This window comes from Nycticebus coucang, unplaced genomic scaffold, assembly GCF_027406575.1.
Source record: "Nycticebus coucang isolate mNycCou1 unplaced genomic scaffold, mNycCou1.pri scaffold_60, whole genome shotgun sequence".
In the NCBI taxonomy this organism is placed as follows: Eukaryota; Metazoa; Chordata; class Mammalia; order Primates; family Lorisidae; genus Nycticebus; species Nycticebus coucang.
The window spans coordinates 369,972-384,168 of NW_026515587.1; the positions used below are offsets into that span (position 1 = coordinate 369,972).

Consider the following 14,197-nt stretch of genomic DNA (forward strand, 5'->3'; position numbering starts at 1 on the left):
TTAGCAGTACATTCAATTCCTGTCTCTCCTTTTGCATTTTATTGCAAGAAGTAGTGAGAAGCCAGGTAGCAACTATACCGTCTTGCTTGAAAGTTTTCTCAGCTAGTTACCCCATTTTATCACTCCTAAGTTTTACCTTCCACAAAACAGTAGAACCCAATCTAATCTAGTTGTCTGCCTCCTTCCAACCAGGATGGCCTCTCTTCCAGCATCCAGCACACTAACCATTTCCTTTTAAATTTTTGAATTTGTTTCAGTGCCAACATAATTGTTGTTGCCTTTTTAGCTTCAAATTCCAATTGCTGAGTCAGGGGACATGCACCTGTCATCCCAGCAACTCTGAAATCTGAGGCAGGAGCTCAAGTCCACTCTGAGCAACATAGTGAGACTGTCTCATAAAAATTTCATTTGCTTATTGCTGGCATGATAGGAAAATAACTGACCTTGTACACTGACTTTGTGTTCTGCCACCTTATTGTCGTTGCTTGTTAGTTCCAGGGAAGTTTTTTTGTTGATTCTTTGGTATTTTCCACACAGGCTTTCATGTCATCTGTAAACAAAAACTGTTGTATTTCTTCCTTCCGATCGACATGTAGGACAGAGCATTGGGTTAAAAGTTCTAGGCACTAGGAACAGAGTAATCTGGACAGAACCCCAGCATCGCTGCTGGCCCCGAGGATGGAAAACAACACTTGCTAGACACCACTCACTGTCCAGGCCTAAGTCGCACTTACCAGTGATAAGGCTGAGGTTAAGAAGTGCAGTAGGGCGGTGCCTGTGGCTCAGAAGGGCACTGGCCCCATATACCGAGAATGGCGGGTTCAAACACAGCCCCAGCCAAACTGCAACAAAAAATAACCGGACATTGTGGCAGGCGCCTGTAGTCCCAGCTACTCAGGAGGCTGAGGCAAGAGAATTGCCTAAGCCCAGGAGTTGGAGGTTACTGTGAGCTGTGACACCACAGTACTCCACTGAGGGTGATAAAGTGAGACTCTGTCTCTCTGAAGAAAAAAAAAAAGAAGTGCTTTAAACAGAATTTGTTACGAGTCAATATGAAACTTGCCCCTGTGCTGTATTTTCTCATGCCTGAGACTTTGATAAAAGCCTGTGTGGATCGTGGGGAAGGGCCACCCCCTCGTCTCCTCGCGTAGGGAGCTGGCTGGTGTTGGCCTCTCCGGGGCCCTTCAGTCCTGTGCAAAGGGACTGAGTAGGTGTCGTTATTTTGTGTAAAGTTGCACCAACATTTACATACCTTTTCTGTCCTTGTGCTGTCTTACCGTAAGTCCTATAACTAGGACTTCCTAAATGAAGTTGAATAGGAAAGAGGGATGAGAGTAGAAATCCTTGTTCTGTTCCCAATTTTAGGAGGAAAGAGTCCAGTTTCTCACTATTTAGTATGATTTTTTTTTTTGAGACAGAGACTCACTTTATCACCCTCAGTAGAGTGCTGTGATGTCAGAGCTCACAGCAACATCAAACTCTTGGGCTTCAGTGATTCTCTTGCCTCAGCCTCCCAAGTAACTGGGGCTATAGGCACCCACCAAAATGCTGGGCTATTTTTTTATTGTAGTTGTCATTGTTTTTGGCAGGCCCAGGCTGGGTTCAAATCGGCCAGCTCCGGAGTATGTGGTTGGTGCCCTAGCCACTGAGCTACAGGCGCTGAGCCTATTATGATTTTTTTAAAACATTTTTATTTTTTAGGGACAAGGTATCACTCTTCTGCCCAGTCTGGAGTGCAGTAGTGTGGTCACAACTCATTATGAGGCAGGGGATAGAAGCAGACCCAGACTCTGCCCTGGGAATTCTGCACAGGCATTAGCCAGGCCATCTGCAAAAAGTATGAAACTCCTAATTACAACCCCCACTGTAGCAGATGTTCCTGTTATTGACATGCCCTTCAGAGGATACATGTTGAGCCCACATAGTAAGTAACCTTGTAACATCCTTGACCATCTGTTGTCTTTGAGGATGGGCGGCCTTGCACCAAGGGCATGAGCCGGCCTGACCTTCCCTGAATCACAAGATTTTCACATCCACCCAAGCCCTAAAAATGTACAAAAAGGGAGCCAGAATTTGAGTTGGTGGGCTTGGTTCTGGGGACGCTAGTAAGCCAAGAGTCCTGACCAGTGAATAAAGCCACTTCCTGTTTCAACTGGTGCCTTAGAGTCTCCTGCTACAATGACAGCCTCAAACTCCTGGGCTGAAGGGACGTCCTCCTGAGTAGCTGGGAGGACAGCGTGTGACACTGTGCCTGCTACTGGGTTTCTGCAGGTGCACTTTATCAAGGTGAGGAAGCTCCTCTCTACTTCCAGGTTCCTGAGAGTCTTATCAGGAAGGTGGATAGGATTTTGTAAAGGTGCTTTCTGCATCTAGGGCCATGATCCTATGATGCTCTTTCTTTAGCTTGTTCATGGGAAGGAGGACTTTGATTTCTGAACACTGAGCTGGCCTTGTACACACTGAGTTAGTCCATGGGGCTGTGGGAAAGGGAACTCATGTCTGCAACTTACTCTGACAAGTATTTTCAAAACAGCATGAATAAAAGGATGGAAGTTTGGAGATTTTGTAGTTAAAAATCTTGGGAAAAAATTACAAATCTATGTAAGGACTGTAGAACCCAGGCAGATATAAAAATGAAAGTGACTTGATTTGCAGTGATTTTGTTACTGTGGGTAATGTTTTCTCTCTTTAACTTAGAGCACTCAGTATTGCAGAAAGCTTTTTAAAAACATCAGTGGTGAATCCCTGCAGAGTTTTAAAAAGCTCCTTATAGTTCCCTAAAAATATGTTTCTGTTTCAAAACTGATTTTCTGGTTTCTAGCTTAAAAGTCAAAATTCCATCCAATAATACTGTTTTTCACTAACATCAGAAATACTTTCTCTGAACTCTATTGCTTTTTCTTTTTTCATTATTGATTAAAAAAAAAAACCCTAAAGACACAATTCAATTTTTCCCCCTAACATTCTAGTATTTTGTGGGGACAGCAGGCATTATAAGGAGAGTTGAGGCATTGAACTTGTAAGCAAGTTAAAAAAAGTATCTGTTGCCCCTTTCCCCCATGTCTGTCCATCACCACTTAGATCTGGCTAATAATTCCTCTGAACTTGCAGTTCTACAGACAAAGCTACTGGTCTCTGCTTTGGGTCTCTCTTTTATTGCAACTCTAATTTTTTTTTTTTTTGAGATAGAGTCTCACTTTGTCACACTCAGTAGAGTGCTGTAGTATCATAACTCACAGCAACCTCAAACTCCTGGGCTCAAGCAATTCTCTTGCCTCAGCCTCACCAGTAGCTGGGACTACAGATACCTGCACAACACTCGGCTATTTTTAGAGATGAGGTCTTCCTCTTGCTCAGGCTGGTCTCTAGGAACTTATGAGCTCAGGCAATCCAGCCACCTTGGCCTCCCGGAGTGCTTGGATTATAGGCGTGAGCCACCACACCGAGCTGCACTCTTGATTATTGCAACTCCAGAAAAGACTTTGAAAAGAAAACAGGACTAAATTTCCCAGAACAATTGTTTTTAATAAACGAATTTCAAAATCAAACATCTATGTTCGGAAATATCACAAGGAAATACTTATTACTGTATTTTTTTCAGTTTCAATTATTTTCCACATCATTTAGAGTTTGACATTTTGTATCAATAAACTTAATTGCCCACTATGTCCAAGTTATCTTTGTAGACACTTTGGGAAATATGAAAATGAAACAGATTAGGTCTTGGTCCTCGCAGCGCGGAATTCCTGACAGTTTAAACACCACCTCTGATGGCTGCGAGAGCAATACCAGGAGAGGAAGGAAGGAGGGCAGTAGAGCTTGTGGAGAAGAGGGCATTTGAACCTAGATGCAAAGTAGCTGCAGGGGAAAGGATTTTTTAGGAAGAGCTCTGGCGAGAAAATGAACCAATAGCATATATATTCAGGATAGAGAAATTTATCTTAAGGAATTTATTCATGCAATTATGGAGGTTGACAAATGAAAAATCTGCAGGGTAGGCCAGCAGGCTAGAGACTCAGGGAAGAGCAGTGGCTGATGTGCAAGGCAGAACCCCTCCCCCACTGAGGGGTCGGTCTTTTTTCACTAGGTCCTCCAACCAATTGGACCAGGGCCACTCACATTGTGGAGTGCAGTCTCAAAGTGTACTGGTTCAAATGTTCATCTCATCTAAAAAAATACCTTCACAGAAAAACCTAGAACAATGTTTGACCAACTACCTGGGTAGTGTGCCTAGCCAAGTTGACATATGAAAGTGCCCATTATGGCAGCGTAAGTGTGTTTTCAGGTTCAGGGAAGAACAAAAGACTCATGTAGGAATAATGTGTAGCAGAGATAATTCAGGAGCAAGGTCAGAGAGGAGAAGGGCATGCTCTAGGACCTTAGAAAGAAGGATGGGGAAGGACAGAAAAGGATGGGTTAGGTGCTGAAGAATTTTGAGATGAATATAGAAAAGCTGATGTCTGGCTTGGTGCCTGTAGCTCAGTGGCTAGGATGCCAGCCACACACACAGGAGCTGGCGGGTTTAAATCCAGCCTAGGCCTGCAAAACAACAATAAGAGCTACAACCAAAAAATAGCTTGGCATTGTGGTGGGTGCCAGTAGTCCCAGCTACTCAGGAGGCTGAGGCAAGAGAATCGCTTAAGCTCAAGAGTTTAAGGTTGCTGTGAGCTGTGATGTCATAGAACTCTAACGAGGGCCACAAAGTGAGACTCTGTCTCAAAAAAAAAAAAAAAGAAGAAGAAGAAGAAGAAAAGAAAAGCTGATGTCAGATAGCTTTGGTCTCTCGGGGAAAAGTGAGATGTGTGTTGGAGGCCAAGTTTGGGAGCTGGTGACAACAGCGAGTGTGTACTGGAGACAAGGGTGGGGGTTGAGGGTTTGGAAAAATATTAGGAAGGAACAGCACTCAGCATTAACTTAGTTTGCAGAAATATTAAACCTAAGTTGGCTATCTGCTCTCTTCTTTTTGTTTTCTCCAGCCTACTCTCTAAAAGAGGTGAGCTGTGGAATTACACCAGCTGGAATTTCAGTCCAGGAACCCACTCACTAGCACACTGGATGACCTTGGGAAAATTACCTCTGAATTCTTATAGTCTTGGTTATGAAGAGTAAATAAAATAAATTACTTGTGTAAAAAATGTCCAAGATAGTGAGTGGCAGTAAATGAGGAACAAATGTGCCTCTCAAGGGACATTTGGTGACATCCGGAGACATTTTGGGTCGTCATACTGAGGGTGGGGCAGAAGGTACCACTGCCTCCGTCCAGTGGGCAGAGGCTGGACGCTGGTGACTGTCTTAACCACCCAGACGTCAAAGAATCACCCAGGCCAACATGTCAGTGTCTGAGGCAGTATACGTAAAGGCTGGTTTCTGTTTATATATGAATCATAGAAGCCAAATTGAGTAGCATTTTTCCCATAAGTGGCCACATCTGAAGGTTTATTTTCAAAAATGTCGAAAATGCTGCTTTTAAAGAAGTTAAAGTGTAATTCAGAGACACAAAAAAAGTAAACTCTATTCAGAAATTCTTACACAGATAAAATATGAAAAAATAATCAACAAATTCAAGAAATACCAAAGCCCAGCTCCCCACTGCCCCTTTTGACAATCTCGGGGCAAAGACAGACTCCGGTGCAGTGTCCTCTGATCCTGGGCCGAGATTCCAGGGAAACAAGATTTGGATTTGCATTTGCAAACGTATTTACACTTCTTTCTTTCTTTTTTTTTTTTTAAGAAGATGTTAATTTTATTATATAACATATTAACAAGTTTTGTAAATAAAACCTAAAACAAAGTAAAAAGACAAATGATAAAATGGAAAAAAAATATACTGGAGAAGTATATTACCAATGGCTAATTTATCTCAAGTACAAAGAGCTTTTACAAATTACAAAATAGACAAATGACCTGAACCAGAGCTTAATAAGAAAATGCCTAATATACATCTATATGAAATCTTCAGTCTCAGTTGTAAGTCAATAATGGCCATTTAAAACACTAAGGTAAAGCTTTTATCTACCAGACTGGCAAAGATGAAAAACTTGCAATACACAGCACTGGTGAAGAGAATAGGGAACCAGGCACACCCTGAAATTACTGGCAGAAATCTATGTAACCTTCTTGGGAGGTTACAATTCAGGAATATCTCACAAAGCAAAAATAAGTGTTTTGATGCAGCAATTTTACTTTAAAAAATAGATCCCATAATTAGTATCTAAGTGAAATACACAAAAAGAATGTGTAGTGCCTCATATCTAATAGCTAAAAATGTCCAATAACCCAAATGTTCATTAACAGGAAAGTGATTAACCATACCTATAAAAATGGGAGTCCTATGCATTTATTAAGAAAAAATGAGGCAGAGGTCTTAGACATATATATATTTTAGAGACAGAGTCTCTCCCTTTGTTGCCCTCGGTAGAGTGCTGTGACGTCATAACTCACAGCAACCTCTTGGGCTTAGGAGATTCTCTTGCCTTAGCTTCCTGAGTAGCTGGGACTATAGGCACCCGCCACAATGTCTGGCTAATTTTTGTTGTTGTTGTTGCAGTTTGGCCGGGGCTGAGTTCAAACCTGCCACCCTCGGTATGGGGCTGGTGCCCTGCCCTGCTTACTGAGCCACAGGCTCCGCCCAGGTCTTAGACATATTAAGGTAAAGGAAGATACATATAACAAAATCTCATCAGTACAAAAGAAAGCACAGTGTATGCACGTTTGTATGTAATGAATCTACTCATATATGCAAATGAATGTTCCTGAAAATACTATATAAACAGATGGTGGGTGTGGCTGAGGATAGAAGACAACCTTGGGACTTGCACTTCTGATTTCATATTTTCCTGTATAATCTTAATTTTTACTACTCTGTATGTTACTTTTAAAATAAAAACACTAAAAATAAATGTCATTTTACTTTAAAGTACAAAGTCTTTACCTTATAGGGGAAACTCTTCGTGCAAAACCCCGACGGGAACAGCTATGACATCAGGGATCTGGTGTGTTTCTGGTTTAATCAGAGTGGCACTTAAGGTAACTCATAAAAGCTTTGTGCAATTCCTATTGGGATGCCTAAATCAAGGCAGTAGGGCACGAAATTCATATTCTGGTGTACACTACCAAAATATTTCTAAAGAAAAAAATTCAAATATTTAAACAGATATTCTCATACCACCTTTTAACATAACTTACATATATGTATAGGGGTAGACCTGGAAAATCTTTCATTAAAAAAAAAAAAAATCAGTGAACAGTTTAGAATGCCAACCAATTCATCTAAAATGCAAAGTATATATATTTTAAACCCTAATATTTTGAAGGGGAAAAACGTATCCATCACAAAAAGCGTTCTGCTGGCATGAGTTTATACAATTTCATGGAGTTAAGAATTACAGAACCTGAAAGACCCATTAACCTGAAGTTGATGATGTGAATTGAGATTAAAAACATGAGCTTTTTCCACATTAGCATTCTGTTTCAGCTACAGTTGCAGAAGAGATTTCCTCACTGGGCTGTATGTAGTGCAGTCACCTTGCACTCACCTGTCAGGCTGTCTGGCTGAGGTGGAACCATCCTCTCATAAATGTCATACTGCTGCTGTCCAAATTGCTCCATGTCATGAACAGTTCTTTGCAGTGAGGGTCCCAGATGCTATGGTATGGCAGTCATCCCTGAGCGTTTGGGGGATGACTGCCCCACCTGGCCTTGGGATGGGGAAGCTACCCGAGTCTGTGCATCCATCAGGGTCAGCGGGGACCCTACTCTGGCGGTGGTTGGGTACTGAGGGGTTGGTCCATTGGGGTTGGAGGTCTGCCGAGAGGTGACTGACCCAATCCGCCGTAAGGCTGTTGAGGAGGTGGGTCTCTGTGAGTACGGAGAGGCTGCCCGCTGAGCAGGTAATGTGGTGGAGGAGTATGCAGTGGGGTTCAGATGTCGGCGGAGAGCCAAATCCACTACCCAGAGAAGTTCTCAGTGACCCCGGTGAAGGAGACACGCCTGTGCTGATAACATAAGAAGGAGACTGTGCTCTAGATGGAACTGAACTAACTCTCCTCATGGCCGGACTGGCTACTGATGGCTGAACCAATGTTTGTCCTTCAGCTCTTGAATTCCTCACCAAATGGTTATTAGTTGATCCTATGAATGAATGCTGCTGTCTATTATCTGCATTGCTCACATTCTGGCTATTGTGAAAACTCCCTGCTTCCTGGTATCCACTGTTGGAATAAGAATTCATTTGTGTTGAACTTCTTGAGTTACCCAACGATCCCTCACTTTCATGGAGAGATGTCTGTTCTGGTGGATAGAGGGTCCCTTGTTCCGGCTCTGTCCTGATGAGATAGTTGTTAGGATGGGCAGCGTCAGAAGCTCTAGGTTTGCTTACACCAGTATTTGGCACGTCTGTTGATCTCCAAGGAAATGACTTCTCTGTTGAGCTGGTGCTGACGATGCTTGGTGATTCTGCTCCAAGCCTACATCTTTCTAGCTGACTGGCAACAATCTGCCTTTCCACTTCCAGTTCTCTGGTGAGTCGTTGAAACTGAAGCTCCTGCTCCTTCACGGAAGCTAGAATAGTGGTGGCTGTGGTCTCGGGTTCCATGCCTGGGCCAGTGGAGGCAGCGTCCTGGCGGGTCTGGGGTTGCCCCTCCTCCACCAGTGAGGCCTGCTCAGGAGCTGGCATTCCTCTTTTAATGTTCCATACATGCGTGCTGTACATATTCATTAGTAAGCTTTCCAGCTTAGGCAGCGGCTGTCTTCGCTCCAGGGATCAGGGACATCAGCGCTGAGGGGTCGCTGCTGCGGCACCGGAAAAAAATTAAAAAAGTGTCGCGGCCAGGCGGCAGCCAGCCCCTCCCTCCCCCACCTGCCCCCTACCCCGGACTGCTCTCTCACCACCCCCGGCGGCGGCGGTGGCCAACTTGCCCCTCCACCCCTTGCCCGTGGTGCAGCCTCCGCGGCAGGCCTCCACGCGGACTCAGCCCCGGAGCCCCCTCTACTGCCCAGAGGCCGCCGCCGCTGCCCGCCCAGCCGCCAGCCCGCCTGCCCAGCCAGCCCCTACACTTCTTTCTAATATTACTGATCTATTCAGAAAGGAAAGAACTCAGAAAATCAAATGATTACATTTTATCCTGTCTTATGTGGAATTTCTTAGCTATAACTGTAACACCTTCAGGCATTTCAGTCAACAGAGCACAGCCTTAAACAGAACAACCCGTACCTTTGGTTCTCCAGGAGCGCAGACGCTGAACAAATAGTGATCTTAGTTTTTAACAAACAGTTTGATCATATTTGTATCAGAAGTTCACATTGTTTCCACTAAATTTGGGGAGAAGGAAGCAGCACTGTCCTTACCTGGCCTCTGGTAATGCTGTCACTCCCAAATCTCACACTCATTTAATCTTTCTCTTTACCTTGCGGGTAAAACTTGGCAGAACAAACAAAACTTGCAGAAAGTTAATGAAAAAAGAGCTTTTATTTGGTAAATTCAGCGTGGCCAAGGGGTTTGAAACTATGTTTTAAACTAAGAAGTCCAGTCAGCTAATCAGAGGAAGAGGAAGGGGAGTGGGTGGGGAGGAAGAGTGGGGAGACGGGAGAGGGGGCTGTTTGGACGTTAGGGAGAACCCGAGGCTGTGGCTGAAATCATCAACAGTGCGATTTTGAAGACCAGCAGCTGTCTGCAGGGAGCCAGCCATGAGCCAGCAGCGTCAGGGGTCTCTTTTTCCTCGACCCCCAGAATGACCTTTCAGGGTTGAGATTATCATCCCATTTTTCAAATAAGAAAACTTAGACTGGGTGGCTCATTTGGCTCAGTGGGAAGGGTGCCAGCCCCATATACCGGGGGTGGAGGGTTCAAACCCAGCCCCGGCCAAACTGCTACAAAAAGAAATACCTGGGCATTGTGGCAGGTCCCCATACTCCCAGCTACTTGGGAGGCTGAGGCAAGAGAATCACCTAAGCCCAGAAGTTGGAGGTTGCTGTGAGCTGTGATGCCACAGCACTCTACCGAGGGTGACAAAGTGAGACTCTGTCTCTACAAAAAAAAAAGAAAAGAAAACTCAGACTGAGAGAGAGAGAGATTATGTGCCTGAGTCCATCCAGCTGGTAAATAGATAAAGTAGGATTTAAACCTAATATGAGAAGATGTTGACTGAAAAACAGACATTTTTCTTTGCAATTTTCGTTTTTGGCCGGGGCTGGGTTTGAACCCACCACCTCTGGTATGTGGGGCCAGTGCCCTAATCACTGAGCCACAGGCGCTGCCCTGAAAAACAGACTTTATGTTTGTTTACAGTGAAAACAGAATTACTGTGGGTTTTTAAAAAAATTGATAACTTCATTTTTAAAAGCAGTTTTAGATTCACATATTGTGAGGTTATTCTAGTTCTATAAATAAGCAATATAGTTTTTATTTAAAAAAAGTAAAATCAGTTGGAATCCTTAAAACTCCCTGTAACAATTTCATGCAATTTTTGTTTTTTTTTGAGGCGGGGTTTGGCTCTGTCGCCCCAGCATCACGGCAGCTTATGGCAGCCTCCTGAGTACCTGGGACTCTAGAGGCATGTCACTGCACCAGGCTAATTTTTATAGAAGCAAGGTCTCGCTCTTGCTCAGGCTGATCTGGAACTCCAGGCCTCAGGTGATCCTCCTGCCTTGGCCTCCAAATGTACTAAGATTACAGATGTGAGCCACCGTGACTAAACTTCAGCCTTCACGCATGTTCTGTATGGTTATAAACATACATGCAATTTGAGAAAAAGCAGAGTCATATACATTTTTAAACATTCAAAAACAATTTTTAATGCAAATTTTTGGCTTTCTCCTGACATCCTTCCTCTTATTACTCACACATTTGAAAATACCATATAATATTATCTATACCTACTCCTTTATCACAGAATACACACATGTATATATGTATGTGTACGTAATCTATCCAAGGGATTGATTACCTTACCCAGGTTCCTCCCTGCATTTTTTTTTAATTTTTTATTTTTTTGAGACACAGTCTCATTTTGTTGCCCTCAGTAGAGTACCATGGCATCATAGCTCAAAGCAACCTCAAACTCTTGGGCTCAAGCAATCCTCTTGCCTCAGCCTCCCAGTACAGGCACCTGCCACAATGCCCGGCATTTTTAGAGATGGGGTCTCGCTCTGGCTCAGCTGGTCTCTAACCTGTGGGCTCCGGCAATCCACCCACCTCAGTCTCCCAGAGTGCTGGGATTACAGGGTGAGCCACTGTGCCTGGCCCCACCATGCATTTCATGTAACCACCTTTTGAGCAGCTCCCTATAATGCAGCTGGGTGGATGGTGTCTATTCCTGGTACAGCAGGCCCCAAAGTGTAGGTACACCCTCCTGATGGGCATTTACTTTAGTTCCACTTTTCTGCTGCTGAGAGAGGATACCCGGGAAAGGGGAGGTCTGAGAGAACAAAGGTCTCTCCAAGGAGGCCACAAGGATACTCCTGCAAGGTCCTCTCCATGGTGACTCAGCTCTTAGGAATTTGTAGAAACTTAGCTTGTTGGGGCCTGGAAACTAACTGCTTGCTTCTACTTCTATAAAACCTCAAGCCCCGCTTCTCCAGCTTGATTTAAACTGACCAATGAGAAAGGAACCCGCTGGCTGGAACTTTTGACTAGACATAAAAAGGAAAAGACTGAGCCAGTGGGGGAGCACAGCCATTCAGACTAGTCTGCCATCACTCCACCAGCTGGAATAAGGCCCTTCCTCTATTAAACATGGTGTTTGGGTGTTCTTCCTCTCCATCGGGCCTCATCTTCCTGCAACACCGCTGTGCAAAAATGGTTGCAATAAATATCCTTGCACATGGTCTTATTTTGAGCTCTTAAATTTTCCCTTTCCTTCTTTTATTCTCTATGTTCAGCCATCAGCTCACTCAGTTTTGTCCCCTCCCCAACTCCAGGGCTATTGCCTAGTTCAAACTTTCATAAGATCAGCCTGAACTACTGTAAAGTCCTCTGAGCTGTGCTTTCTGCTACAAGTTTAATTCTTCTCTTTTACATCTCTTTACCTTTCAACAATTCCTTCAGGTTCCAGGACTGTCTTTCTGATACATATGCAAATGTTGCTGAACTTTTCTGGTAGCTTCCTACCATGGAAATAGCATCCTGGGCTAAAGAGTAAGATAAAGAATCCTGTCCTGGAGAGGACAGATGGAAGCCCAGGTGCAGTCTGGATATGGAGCCGGCAGGAAGGATTGGCCACACCTTCTGTCTCTAGACTGCCCGCCCCTGCTCAGCTCTGACTGACGATTGCCACCAGGGAATGTGGACCAGTCTTGCCTATTGTTATTTTTTTACAATAAACCTAGAACTCAGGATTTTAATGGAAACCTTCCAATTAAACACCTGCGATCTGAAACTTTTGTCCTGCAGAATGGAGTGTGGCCCAGGCGGCTGGCCACTCCCATCTCTCTCTGCTCCTGTCCACATCTGTCCTCTCCTCACTGATAACCACCTGCTGTTTGTTCATCCACCTGATGTCACTCATATGTTATGAGGGTTGATTTAACTGACGCTCTGTCTCTGGAGCTGGTCAGAGTCTCAGGACATAATGAGAAAGGAAAAGCAGAGGATGACATGGAAGTGACATTAGAGGCACCCAGGTCCACCGCCTCTCCTGGTGTTGCAGGAAGACCAGGCCTGATGGAGAGAAAGAGCACCCAAACACCACGTTTATAAGAGGAAGGGCTTTATTCACCAGCTGGGAGCTCACGGCATAGAAGAATTCCAAATGGCCACGCTCCCCGACTGGCTTGGTCTTTCCCTTTCTATCCACAGTCAAAAAGTTCCACCCCACAGGCACCCTTCTCATTGCCCAGTTTGAATCAAGTGGGAGATGCCATTCCAGCCCCTACAGAACTACAGGATTTCACAGAACTTGGAAATTTCCAAGTTCCAGGAAGTTAAGTTTACAAATTCCCAAGAGCTGAGTCACCATGGAGAGGACCCTGCAGGTGTATCCCTCACCCTTCTTTGGTATCCTCTCTCACTGGGAGTTGCAGTGGTGACCTCCGTCACAAGCCACTGTGCTCTGCTCCACTGGCCGCTTCTCCAGGGCCCTGGACTCGGAATTCTAGCTCTACTTCTGAGCACCTGCCCCGTGCCAGGCTACAGGTGGGGCTGCTCTCCTACCTCTTATGTCTCCCTCTTAAACTGCTCATCCAGGTAAGTTTTATGACACATTTTCACCTGAGGGAACTGAGAGGTTAAGTTGCCCCAATCACATGGAAGTAAGTGGAAGGATTCAGGCTCAAATCTAGGTCTTTAACCCCAAACACATTCGCACTGACTGTCCTGTTGTCAGATAGCTCAGTGCCTTATCCAGGGGCCTCATAGGAGGAGAAGCCTTTGCTCTGTCACTGGATACATGATTGAAGCTGTGGTTTGAGCCTGACGAAGGTTTTCACTGAAGCTTTGCTCATTTCCTCTGCTTATTTATTACCATTTCCAGAACCAAATCCCATGTAATTATATATATATATATATATTAGAGTCAGAGTCTTACTTAATCACCCTCAGTAGAGTGCTGTAGCATCACAGCTCACAGCAACTTCCAACATCAATGCTTAGGCGATTCTCTTCCCTCAGCCTCCTGAGTAGCTGGGACTACAGGCACCCACCACAACACCCAGCTATTATTTTATTGTTGTTGCAGTTTGGCTGGGGCCAGGTTCAAACCTGCCACCCTCAGTATATGGGGCCTGCGCCCTATCCACTGAGCCACAGATGCCACCCAATAAATTTTAAAAAATTTATTATACACTATCTCACAAAAATAAAAAAAAAATCTATCATGAAATTTTAAGCTCAGATTATAAATAATTCTGCCTGTTAGTTCCACCTCACACCTCTAAGAATCCCACTTTTCCAGAGTGGTCTTTCACCCCATGGAGTCCCGTCTGAGAGAACTTGTGGTGGGGTGCAGAGTTTCAGCCTTGCCTGCACGCCCTGGAGCTCTCGCCCTCCTCAGGCTTCCCATTTATGCTTCTCTAGGGAGGTGTAGGTTAAGTAAGTTTCAGTGATTTCTGGGTAAACCCAGTTTCTTCTGGTTGTCGTCTGTGCTGTGTATGAACGACAGGTGCAAGGGGTGGCCACTCTGGATTCTGGACAGTCTGGATTCTGGATAGTCTGGACTCTGGACAGTCTGGATTCTGGCCACTGTGGATTCTGGTCAGTCCGGAT

At 44.5% G+C, this 14,197-nt stretch overlaps 1 pseudogene; it reads right to left on the minus strand.

Moving 5' to 3' along the window:
* Positions 1–7,497: 7,497 nt before the first annotated feature.
* LOC128579507 (plakophilin-4-like) lies at positions 7,498–8,674 on the minus strand (annotated as a pseudogene).
* Positions 8,675–14,197: the final 5,523 nt, after the last annotated feature.